Here is an 11,829-nt window from a genome sequence, read left to right as displayed (position 1 = left end):
TTTATCATTACAGTGAACCATTTTATGATATTGTGAAGACAGTACGTGTTGTGTTTACGTGTCTTTGCCCATCGCTTAGACTTGCCTATCATGGAGTTTATGCACCAGCTAGCCTGCAGGTACGCCATTCTGTCGAAGACAGTACTCGCGATGTAAACGCGATGCGAGTACTTATTTATGACGCCTTGTCTATGCCACAGATGAAGTTCAAAGGTTCCATTCGGTGTACAAGTCATGCTGCAAAATTCACACCCAGGGTGATCAGCTTTTACATTGTAACGAGGCTCCAATTCTTTGTTGAAACCGGGAAGGTGGAACAAAGCGGCTCATCTAAAAATTAGCTGTTGTTCTTCATAGCGCAATGAAATTCGTGGATTATTGTCGAAGTATTTTAGTAGTGTATTATTGGATCTCCATGAAATCAGGAGGAGTGTGACAGTTTGCGCTGATATATTGAATTACGGGCCGATCAAATCTTTGTTCTGAAGGTCGTGATTTAGGCGCCTCAAGCTCACGACCGCACTTGAACAATGCGGAATAGCAGGCTTGTGGTGCAGCGAAGACAGCTTCCGCACCGTCGTACTTGACAATTGATTCGTTATATGGATCATAACGCAGAGAATATGCTACGCCGGGATCATCAAGTGAAAGCAACGCGAGCGCCATCCGGCGGCGGCGACATGCTGCGCTTCAGCGGTAGGGCTCCGATGAGGCCACGAGGTTATTCTAGGTCACTGTAGTTATGCTTAGCAGGGCGGACACGCAGGCTGTTGGGTAGTCTATTATCAGATCAGATCAGTTCAGGTGTTTGCATTTCTTATCCTGTTTTGTATAAGTTCGCTGATGGCAATTTCCCGGGCGTGACTGCATTTTTGGCAGCTTATTTTCAATCGGAGGACCACAAAACATTTATGTACAACATTTTATTTTGCAACAGAGGTATTGACCACTGTGTTTTTGAAAGCAAAGAAAATGACCAGGTAGAGAGTTATACCACTGTCCCTGTTGGTTACATAATGAAGGTCATATGCTGTGTAAAACACAACGTGATCCGTCATGTTGACTGAGGAGGCAAAGCCACTTCGGCGGCACAGTCTGGTGCTGGCGAGACCACCTCGGCACCCCCCCCCCCTTCCCACGCACACATGCCCTAGCCTAACCTGGACTAGCCACACCGAGATGTGCTAACCTAATCTCACCTAACGCTTCCTACCTTTCGCAGGATGGCGACCACCAATACGGTTGGACTTTGCGAGGCTGCGGTTCTCACGTTGTAGAAGTGATTCAGGTTGTGTGATTCAAACGCACATAAAAAGGGCTATAGACCACACAATTTTATGATTATTATATTTTCAGTTGCCTCGTATGACCCTCTTTCACGCGAATATGCGGTATTTACCTTTCAAACGCTTTCACTAGTGCTTAAAACCCAGTCGTCCGGCTAACGAACTACACGGAAAAATATTCGCGACTACCATGAAATACTGATAGCAACATTTACTTGGTTCTCGTTTGTGTAGATCCCGTAGTCTTTCGTTTTTTAGGTGGGCGCATGTTAGTTGGACATACATTAGTTAGTACATATCTCATTACCACATCTTTCGCTTCCAGGCGTCCCTGTACCGAAGTGCGACCCAAAAGCATTATCCAATGCAGAGAATGATTGCGCCACAAAATACAAGCAGTTGTACGACCTTACTACGCGAAAACCTGATGAGAAGCAAAAGCCGGCAGGTCTGAGCCCCGAGATTGACAAGCAGCGGTGCTGGTAAGTGCTTACTCACGTGTGAGCGGCAGTTCCACAGTCGTGATGAACAGCCTGTATTCGGTGCTGTACCTACCCACCATCCCCATAAGAGGACCGGAATAATCAATTTCGCGTGTCTTGCATTAAACGCTTCCCGCCGTTTTGTGTTTGAATGGGTATGTGACTGAGAAAGACGTGAGAAAGAATGATAGCACTTGCCTATTTGTGTGGCCGTGCACTTGAGCCTCATAATACAAGGGCAGCCACGCCGATGTGGTGTAAACATAGCACCCCCAACCGGAAATCCGTGGCACGAAAAGGATGGCAGCAAAACGTCGAGACTAAAGAAATTCAGAGGGCTGTGGTGCAGCAGTCGGACTCATTTGCTTGGTATTAACTGATGCGATAGCGTTATTGAGGTGCCCTCGCGGGAATTTCCGTGATCTGCACCCAAACGTTCAGGTTCAGCTTTGCATAGTCCTTTCTGATATAGGCCAGGTACTATAAGGCCCCACAGGCGAAATCTAGACAGACATCCAGATCTTAAAAAAAATAATAATAAAGGGTTGATGGGCGCTGCTAGCCTTGATGCAAGTATGGGGGCTTGACTTCGTCTGGACAGTTTTTGGCTGTTTCGCCTTCGGCTTCATCGGCCCGTGTTTGAGGTTCATAGAACGCATGTTCCAATTCCCCGTTGTTGATACCCCACTAGCTTGTGTGCTCCTGTACATAGACATATGACGTCTCTGCATACGTGGCCTTTAGGACAGTGCTCGTTTTTCAGCACCCTTTTTCACATTTTCGTAAGCCTGGTAAGGGGGCCAAGACAGGTGCAATACTTAGCGTTTTTCTTGTTTCCTTTTTGTTCAGTTTTCGAAGCCAGTTCATGCTGTTTTGCGTACCTTGTTTTGTTCTCATTGTAGGTGTAGCGTTGGAGTGAAACTTGGGGTATTTAATACGCAGAGTTTTCCACGTAACGTGTCTCAAAGTTATATTTAAAGATAACCTTCTTCGAACTGTATGCTGCCAATGCTATTTACCTCGGAAGGGGTTTTACCACGACTTCGGAGCACTTTTATCAATTCTAAATAAAGGGAAATTGAAGCCAAGCCAACATCGCGTGTGTGTCTTTGTTGTTTTTTTTCTTCATATACAGAAACCGCATGTCGGAGTTACCCTATTTCGTTGCAAAAGAGAGTTACGGCTACAATGATGATAGAAAAAAAAGGAAGAAGAAGAATAACGTTCGTTTCGGGGCGCGCAGATGTCGGCCGCCTTCGGTTCTAGGTTCATTGTGAGCTGTGGCGGAAGAAAAACGGTGACATGTTCCTTCCTGTTCTTTTTTTTTTTTTGTCTCGCTTTTCTATTCGATAACTTTGTAACCAAGCTGGCTTAATCAACAGAAGCATGAAAAAGAAAAGTAAAAGGGCAGACCCACGACCTACTCGCATCGCTGCTTTCGGACGTCTGAGCGCGGACGGGAATTTACGCCCCTCGAAAGAACGGTTTCACAGTTTTTTTCTGGTATTGCCATTGTGGTAATAAATGTAATTTGCAATGGAACGGGGTAAATCCGGCATGTGCTTTCTGTTTATGAAAAAAAGAAGCGAGGTTGACTCGGCAAATTTGAGTTCCGAAAAAGAAACGCGAAATTCAAATTCGGAACATTGAATTACTCGTGAGTTCAAAAAAAAAAAAAGAAAAATTGCTGCCTAGCCGCGGCAAAGTCTCCTCTGAGGAAAACGACGTTCGTTGTATAATTTTCGGACAGCTGGATTTTTGAATAAAGTTTCGTGACATTTTACGTGAAACACCCTGCATAGTTCAAACGTCAGGCGCAGCAGCACCAAAACACAATGTGGAGGAGCGGACACCACGAACGCGGAAATACTATATTTGTCCTCAAAGTTCCGAGACCGAGTCTGTAAACAATACGAATACCCGGCTATCAGCTAATGACCTCTCCCACCGTCGAAGTACTCACTTCAGCAGGGAAGGCACTTTTTTCGGCGTTTCCTGGAATCCTGGAAGCAGGTGGAAAATTCCCCTTTCTGAGAAGATGGTCATCCTCATCGGCGTGGCGAGTCTATTAGCCTGGATGTTCTCGTGGATGTCACGGTGAGATGCAAGGCGAGTAGGAGGGATGTGGAAGGACGTGGTGTCTCATCATCACCATTAGAGCTCCGTGTGGTTTTGCATTGTCACGGTTTTTGTTTTCCTGAGCTCGAGTCCCGGCGCGGTCTCGTCATCATTCACCGACTCCCTGCGCGACATGAATCGCCTGTGCCATTCAAACACTCGCGCCCACACTCTAAGAGAAAAGGACGTGAAAAGGTGGTAACTTCCATCGTTACCACCTAGGTCAACATAGCGTCTGATAGTGTGTAAAAGGGCGTCAAAAGAAATTATCACATATCCACACTGCGACAAAAAGGCGTAGGACCTTTCGCTCGCCGAAAGCGGTAACTTTATCGTTCGTACGTAGCAACTTTGCAGCCTTTTAGGCGCAACGTATGCGACAGCTATTACCTAAAAAGTGTAACTGCTCCACCCTTTTTCTGACAGTGACAGTCTCATCCCCATTGGCATCACATAGACGCTGCCATGTTTCTGTGATTACTCTTCGATTACTCTTTCCTTACGAAAACCGTTGAGATTGAATAGGATTGGATTGGATGGATAGGATTTTGCAGCATTTGATTTGTAATCGCTCTGCAGTAAGTTCGGCGTATAATTTGTACAAGACAGGAGTTCAAGGAGATTAAACGTCGACTCACGTCCATCGATTCCTTGGCGCATTTCGACCCTAGTTAAACTATCTACATGGCTGCTGACGCTTTCTCGTTAGGCGTTGGCGCAGTGATTTAGTGATTTACCATAAAGTCAATGCTAAAGACAAGCCCATTGCCATGCTTCGAACACGTTGACGTCGGCTCAAAAAAATTACGCCCAAATTGAAAAGGAAGCCCTGGCCATTATATGCGGTGTTAAGAAGTTTCACCAATATCTGCGGGAAGGGAATTCATCTTATATACAGACCATAAACCACTGACGTCAATCTTTGGCTCAAAGAGAGGAATTCCAGTCACAGCGGCGAACAGAATGCAGCGCTGGGCGTTGACCCTGCTTGGTCATAGTTTTGACATTCAGTACAAGCCAACGGCCCAGGCCCGGAACCTGATTTCGATGCTGCGATTTCGGATGACGACTTCCTTGTTGGGAGCACTGGATCGCCGAATATTCTCTTCCGTCCTCTCAGTAGGTATTGATAAAATTCCGCTGAAAGCGTCTGCAATTGCCAACGCCACTGCTTCAGACCGGATTCTTACACCGTCTACATAAGGTCTACCGTTACATCATAGAAGGTTGACCTTCTCGTGAACGGGACCCCGAGCTTCAACCGTACTACCTGCGCAACACTGAGCTGACAACAGAAAAGGGTTGCATCGTATGGGGCATGCGCGTTGTCGTCCCGTCCCAGCATCGCAACACTGTCCTCAGCCTACTTCATGATGGCCACATTGGGCAAACAAAAATGAAGATGTTGGCGCGCTCCTATGTATGGTGGCCAGGAATGGGCAATGACATTGAAATGACTTGTTAGTCGTGTGGAGCATGTGCCGCTTCTTCGGTTCAACAACTTCCAGTTCCTCTTCACCAATGGGAGGTTCCGAAAGAACCGTGGTATCGCCTTCATGCTGACTTGGCAGAGTTGGGCGGAAAAACTTACCTAGTGGTAATCGATGCGTACAGCAAGTGGCTCGAGGTGAAGTTGATGAGGTCTACCAAAGCTTCAGCCACAATAAAAGCCCTTGAGGACATCTTCGCTGCCTCCCTTTCCAGCTGGTTAGCGATAATGGACCTCAGTTCATCTCGGCAGCGTTGAAAGATTTCTTGGGTCGCCTTGGAATTAAACACATCTTGACTCCGCCGTATCACCCTAAGTCCAACGGACAGGCTGATAATCTTGTGCGAACTCTGAAAGCCTTCCTTCGCCGTCAGAAGGAAGGGAGGGACAGTGCAAAAGAAATTAATCATGTTGTGCTTAAGTACAGGATAACGCCTCACGCAACAACCGGACAGCCACCGTGCGAAATGCTTAAGAAGAGGCACTACCGTACAGAGCTGGACCTTCCGCGCCCTAACCATCCAAACGCCTTGTCTCCAGCGAGAGATCGTCAAAAGCGCAATTATGACTCTTGCACAAGACTGCGGAGCTTGCCACCAGCGACGAAGTTTGGGTGAAGGACAAGTCCCGGAAGAACCACTGGATTCGGGGCACCATTGTTCGCTGTTCGGGCGGCCCAACATATCAGGTCATGACGGAGGATCTGTAACAGCACAAGATGCATGCTGACGACATCAAGCCGCGTCTGCCCGAATTGCCGGATATCGACTGGTCACATAGAGTCGAACCTGCAACAACAGGTGGGAACGCTGGGTCTACCTTGGCCGCTGATGAGGACACTCAACCCGTACCTCAGGCCCGAAGATACCCTGCTCGAAATCATCGTCCGGCACAGAGGTACGGACGGGGAGGTTTGTAGTGGCGCCAGCTGAAGAAGCAGAGGATTGAGATCCGCCGCGCTCGTGTTGTGAAAAAGATCATTCTGTTTCGGAACTGGAGACGGACTGGGAACCACGCACATGTGGTGCAACTTCGTTGTACATAGCAGTATTAAAAGGGTGTTACTACTATTCTACCAACCCAGTGTTCCTTGCGCTGATAAGTACTGCGCCTTACCCGAAAAAAAAAAAAGATAGCTCAAACTGCCACACTGTTCTGCATTTCCCCCCGGAAGTCAATCCCGATATCTGTCCCGCAAAAGTCCCTGCAAATAAAATTCTCCCGACTGCTGGTGAGACCACATTTGCAGCAATAGTTGCCTTGCCTCCGGAACATTCTCAATTCGTTGTCTCTTTAGATTGGGGAACAAATGATATTCAAAAGGAGTCAGGTTGGGCGAATAATTCCCCGTGAGCAGCTACCAGTTTGTCCTGCACTGTAGCCGTTTTTACACATTTAAAGGAGTAATAATGTGCATGGCGCACGCCCTTTCCAGTGTAATTGTTGTAACAACATAATAAAGTACGGTTTAGCACTATTTTAGTCGCATGTCCCCTGTCCTCCAAAAATTCAGTCATTATTGGACAGTATAGTACACACGTGCACGTGCTGGAATATCGGTAGCGACGCATATAAGCATTAGCGCGTATCTACAGTATCTAAGACATAACGAAAGCAATATTTGCACAGACACCTGATCTTTTGTAATGGTTCCTGAATTTTGTAAAATATCAGCCTGGAGGTACAATGTTAGGCAACCAAGTTTGATGTGCACGGTGCGCACCTTTAAGGGTGTGAAAAAGTTTGCAGTGTGGAAGCATGACTAATCTTTTGCAAGATGTTCTGAAACAGTCACCGATGTTTCCGGAATCATTCCAGATTTATGAGAGCGTGGAATCTAATTGGAATAAATTGGCTGAACCTGTCAGAGGAATGGAATGGATCCCAGGAGTGGGTATTGACCATACAGTTTCAATCAGAGGAATTGAAAGGAGTGGAATTATTACAAATCTCGATTCATTGGAATGGGATTGGGATGGAATAGGCGACCTCATTCCGTATTTGGTCGGGTTGTCAAAAATTTTGGGATCCACTGTGCTTCAAGCTTTATCATTTCCAAGTCGTTGTCGATAATGGCAGCAACTCCCTCACGTGGGTTTCCCTGATATATATAATAGCAATACTTTTGGCTGACATTTGCCGGCACAGAGAGAGGAACCCCCCCTTCCCAGCCATACCAGTGGGTTTCTCACAACAGGTTTCTGGGATTCTTTCAACACCGAAATGTTTTAAAATTGACAACCCAACGTTTAACTGTTGCATATGTGAGAGGTCAGTGTCATCCGACGTTCGTTATATTTCATCATGGATGTGTTCCGCACCTTTCCCTTAGAGAAACAGGAACTTGATTATGGTCCAATGCTCTTCCAGACTGCACTTTTCTGGTAATGCTCCCATGCTCACTGTGACCAGGAGGAAAAAGATCAGTTGCAATCATTGGTAGTGGATTCTTGCGCCATTGAATGTAGACAAATTGGCCACTACATCATTCATCATCAATATACAGCTTCCTAGCTCAATGTTTTTTTGTTTGTTTTTTTTTTTGGGGGGGGGGGGAGTTAAGCTAAATACTCAGTACCTTCTCATATACGTTGCGATGAAGGGCTATTGGTACACTGATGAGCAGAAAGCTTCTTCCGGTTTATCTTTGCCCTTACATGATATCTTGATCCTGAGAAAACTGATGTTCTAAGGCCGGAACAACATAGAAGGACAAACACATACAAAGCCTCAAATTGCCTAAGAAATTAAAGATGAAAGTCTCTGAAAAGGTTAGCCAGCTGTCGGATGTTCGTAGGATGTTAGCTTGACGTTCGCATTTTTCCATTCCTCGGCCTCATGTATATCTCTTTAAAGCAGGTAGTTCGTGTTTTCCATTGTAATATTTTGAGCAGCTCATGCAGTAGATTTTCGGGCCACGTTCCCTTTCCCGAAGTATTTTTATCCCTGAAAGTTAAAACTGCATCGAAGGGACGCGGACAAGCGAAAGATAGGCCTGCAGTTTTACAGTTTTTACTTTAACGTATACTTCAACCAACTACGCCGCTTCAACCCACTTGTTTTTTTATTCCTCACTGTGCCTCTTGCGCAATAAAGGGAGTCGTGGATCCTTCATTATTTCTGATGTCGTCTCTATCTGACTGGGTTCAAGTTAACTGTCTTTGTCTAATTCCGCTCATGCTTTGACGTTAGAAGCATTTCTATGTTAGCTGGCGAGGAATGTAGATTGTAGATCTCGTCGTAGTAGTCGTAGTAGGGTCCGCTTTCTTCGCGATGCTTCAGGCTGTCGATGAAATTCTGAGTATGAAAGGAGTGAGGAACTTGAGCGAAATTGCTGGGCGGCTAATTTTTCTTGATAAGTCCGTATTTTATCATTTACAATCAAATCTACTTTTACATGCTGTTCCTCGTCGTTCTCCTGATTAATTTTTCACGTCGTTCGCGTTTTTGCATTTCTTCCCTAGCGATAGAGTTCATGGCAGAAGCTGATTGCGACTTTCACTTCGTGTTCGATCTCTTCCAGACAGCGCCCATGGTGATTTTTTCAAGATGACAAATAAAACTCAGCTCGGGCGATAGATGGCGCCACGTGAACCATAGACGCAGAGGCGTTTATGACAGGGTTGTCAATCTGACTCCTCCTCCTTCGCTGGCGCATACCTGCCACACAGTTTTAGATGATGCGACTGAGAAAGGAGGAGTGCCTAGTAAGGCGTAGCACCGGCCGTGTTTGCTGAGTGAAGCGATCACGAGGCAGCTTGCGGCCTTGGAATGCTATGTTGTTATTTCTTACAAGCGAGACGGCCTAGGTGGGACAGCGACGTGCTGTCTAGCCGTGACGTCGGCCAGCCGAACGGAGAACCGAAGGAACAGTCTTTCTTGGATTTCCTATGTTTGCGGCAGTTGTCTAGGCCTTGTGCGTATCCTCGCAGGTTCCATATAAATGTTTTCAGATCATTCAAATCAATGACTCTCGATATACACGACAAAAAATCAGTGCTATGTATGCATCATGCACTCGACGCACTTGCCATAGGCAACGGTATGATAATCTTATTTCTTCACGCCAAACGCAGCGCGCGTTATCCCCTCTAGCATTACATCATCATGACTCATTGCGGTTGAGGTCCTACAATTGTCCCATATCTGCTAACCATTGCGTACAATTATCCCCACATTACCTTAGTAGTTCAACGATAGCTGTCGCTCTACTCATTGCGTCAGCACGGACACCACTGTTACTGTTTTGCTTTACCCTTCTTTTACGTAGTTTGCCGCACCCTATAGCAGAAGATTTGTGCGCTGCTTATTATGTTTAATACTGTCTACAACCTTGCAAAACGCTATGTCAGACTTTAACAGCTTAATTTAGTCTTTATGTCAAATCTGTCTTTCCCAGTTCCATGGAATACAGCAAGAATTGCGTTACGGAAGTACTAAAGGACAAACGATGCGGTGATGAATTCAGCGCATCTTTTCTTGAGCAGAAAAAGAAGATAATGGCAAATCTGTGTGGTACGTCGAAATTGGACTGTGAATTCGACAAAAGCAAGAGTGCTGGGTGCATGAAGTATCCAGCATGGACTCTGGCAGCAGCCGTCATTGTGGCTTCAGCGATGAAGGTAGTGTGACGTCAGTTGTGGTGAAAAAAGGGATCTACTGGTTTCCATTTCGCTTGTTCGGGCCAATTGATTACAATAAATATGGTTGTGTGACCGACCTATTGCACGTAAGTGTTCGCATATTCAACACCATGACATCCAATATCGACGGCGACAGGGAAGTTCTTTCTGGTTCAGAGCAACATTTCCTATGTCACAACGTTTTGTGTTACGAACAGGGAACAAGTCAGTCTCTACATAATGACTCCTAATTTATTCGTCAAATATTGGCTAGCTATTTCTCAAGTACTGATTGGATGCATGCTGCATGTTGTAATATAATTGTGCTCAGAACAGCTCTCAATGAATGACTCATGAGAGGAAAATAAACTGGCACGACAATGTTTCCACATCTCCACATCCTCACCCACAGCTCCATCACAGCGAATGGACCAAATAGAGCACCGCTCATTGTTGTATGGCATAAAGTCCCAACATTCACTTTACCATCAGAGCAGAAGAAAAAAAGAGCAGGGCACAACACATGGAAATTTGCAAGTAATACCCCCTCTCACACGGGCTAATATAGTGTCATTTTCGTGAAGTGCACTCCAACCAAGCGAATATCACTTTCACTACGTGCTTGCTACACCGCTTGAGTAAGCGTCATTAAGAGATAATGGCCATTACGATAGATAAAAATAAACAGTGGCAAAACATTGAGGTGTGCGCCACAATACATTCCTCAGAATATTTCTCTTCGGTTTAGAAACGTTTTCTGCAAATCTTCTCACAACGTGCCACTGCATGAGCCATAACAACCCAAGCAGCACACAATATTGGACCCATATTCGCTCGTCGTTGCCCAAGCAGCACAAATCATTGGCCCAATATTGGTTACATATTGGCAAAAGCGGTCCAATATTGGACCAGTATTGTTAATGTCCTCCCGATATTGGCTGAATATTGTGCATATCCGGTCATGCACCGGATATGCACCGGACATACCCGGTGGTTTCCCAGTATTGTCTGAATAACTGATATACCGGCCCAATATAACCAGTACTCTTCCAATATCGGCACGTCACTCTTCCAATATTGGCACGTCACTCTTCCAATATTGGCACGGCACGACACAATATGTCCACGTGTTCGTGAACCTTCCTGTAGCCTAGATCACTACGTTCACATAAACCCCTCCACACTCTAACAAAGCAGCCATTCACTCCGGCCGTAGAAGCCCGTATGGACCCTTTCTTCCCTCCGGGCGGTTGACCCACAATTCGCATGAACCTTTAACATGTCACACCTAACCCTTTAAGTACCATGCCAATGATGAGGACGGTGCCCACAAGAACAACAGTCTCTGTTCGAATTATCGGCGGCTCCTGTCCTTAGGCAACACCCTTCGTACGGTAAGGCAATGTTTCACTGTTATATTGAGGTTGTTTGTCAGAAATATTAATTGCAGTGATTTTTCATGCAGTTAGCTGAAAACTGCAGGTTTTTAGGTATGAAAGCGATTGACTTATGACGTGACTGTAACACCTATGAAACTCCCCAAACATAATTTTTCAAATAAAGATGTTTTGGTTCCAATAAAGATTTGGTTCAAATAAAGATGATTTGATGACCATTGGAAATGCTGAAGTTGCGGGACCAACGTTCAAGAGCTGCGTTAGAGTTTATCACATGATAATTATTTTTTATGACAGAGGATTTAAAAATGCTCTTTCTCCTTTCTTGCAGAAATGCATGAGCTAGATTCAAAAGCATGCTTATTGATTTACACTATGAAGGACGAGGCACAGCAATAAACTCCCCTAGACAGAAGCACCCCATTGTTTGTAGCT

The 11,829-nt window shown here is 45.5% G+C and overlaps 1 long non-coding RNA gene across 1 annotated transcript; it reads left to right on the top strand.

Annotated features, from left to right (window-relative positions):
• The first annotated feature begins 1,654 nt into the window (after window positions 1-1,654).
• On the top strand, window positions 1,655-10,094 carry LOC135376133 (uncharacterized). Its single transcript, XR_010417555.1, has 2 exons — window positions 1,655-1,768; window positions 9,775-10,094. It is a non-coding gene; the product is annotated as an uncharacterized LOC135376133 (long non-coding RNA).
• Window positions 10,095-11,829: the final 1,735 nt, after the last annotated feature.

The sequence above is a fragment of the Ornithodoros turicata genome, unplaced genomic scaffold, assembly GCF_037126465.1.
Source record: "Ornithodoros turicata isolate Travis unplaced genomic scaffold, ASM3712646v1 ctg00001043.1, whole genome shotgun sequence".
In the NCBI taxonomy this organism is placed as follows: Eukaryota; Metazoa; Arthropoda; class Arachnida; order Ixodida; family Argasidae; genus Ornithodoros; species Ornithodoros turicata.
The sequence above is the reverse complement of the archived record's forward strand: the minus strand, read 5'-3'. Positions and strand labels throughout refer to the sequence as shown.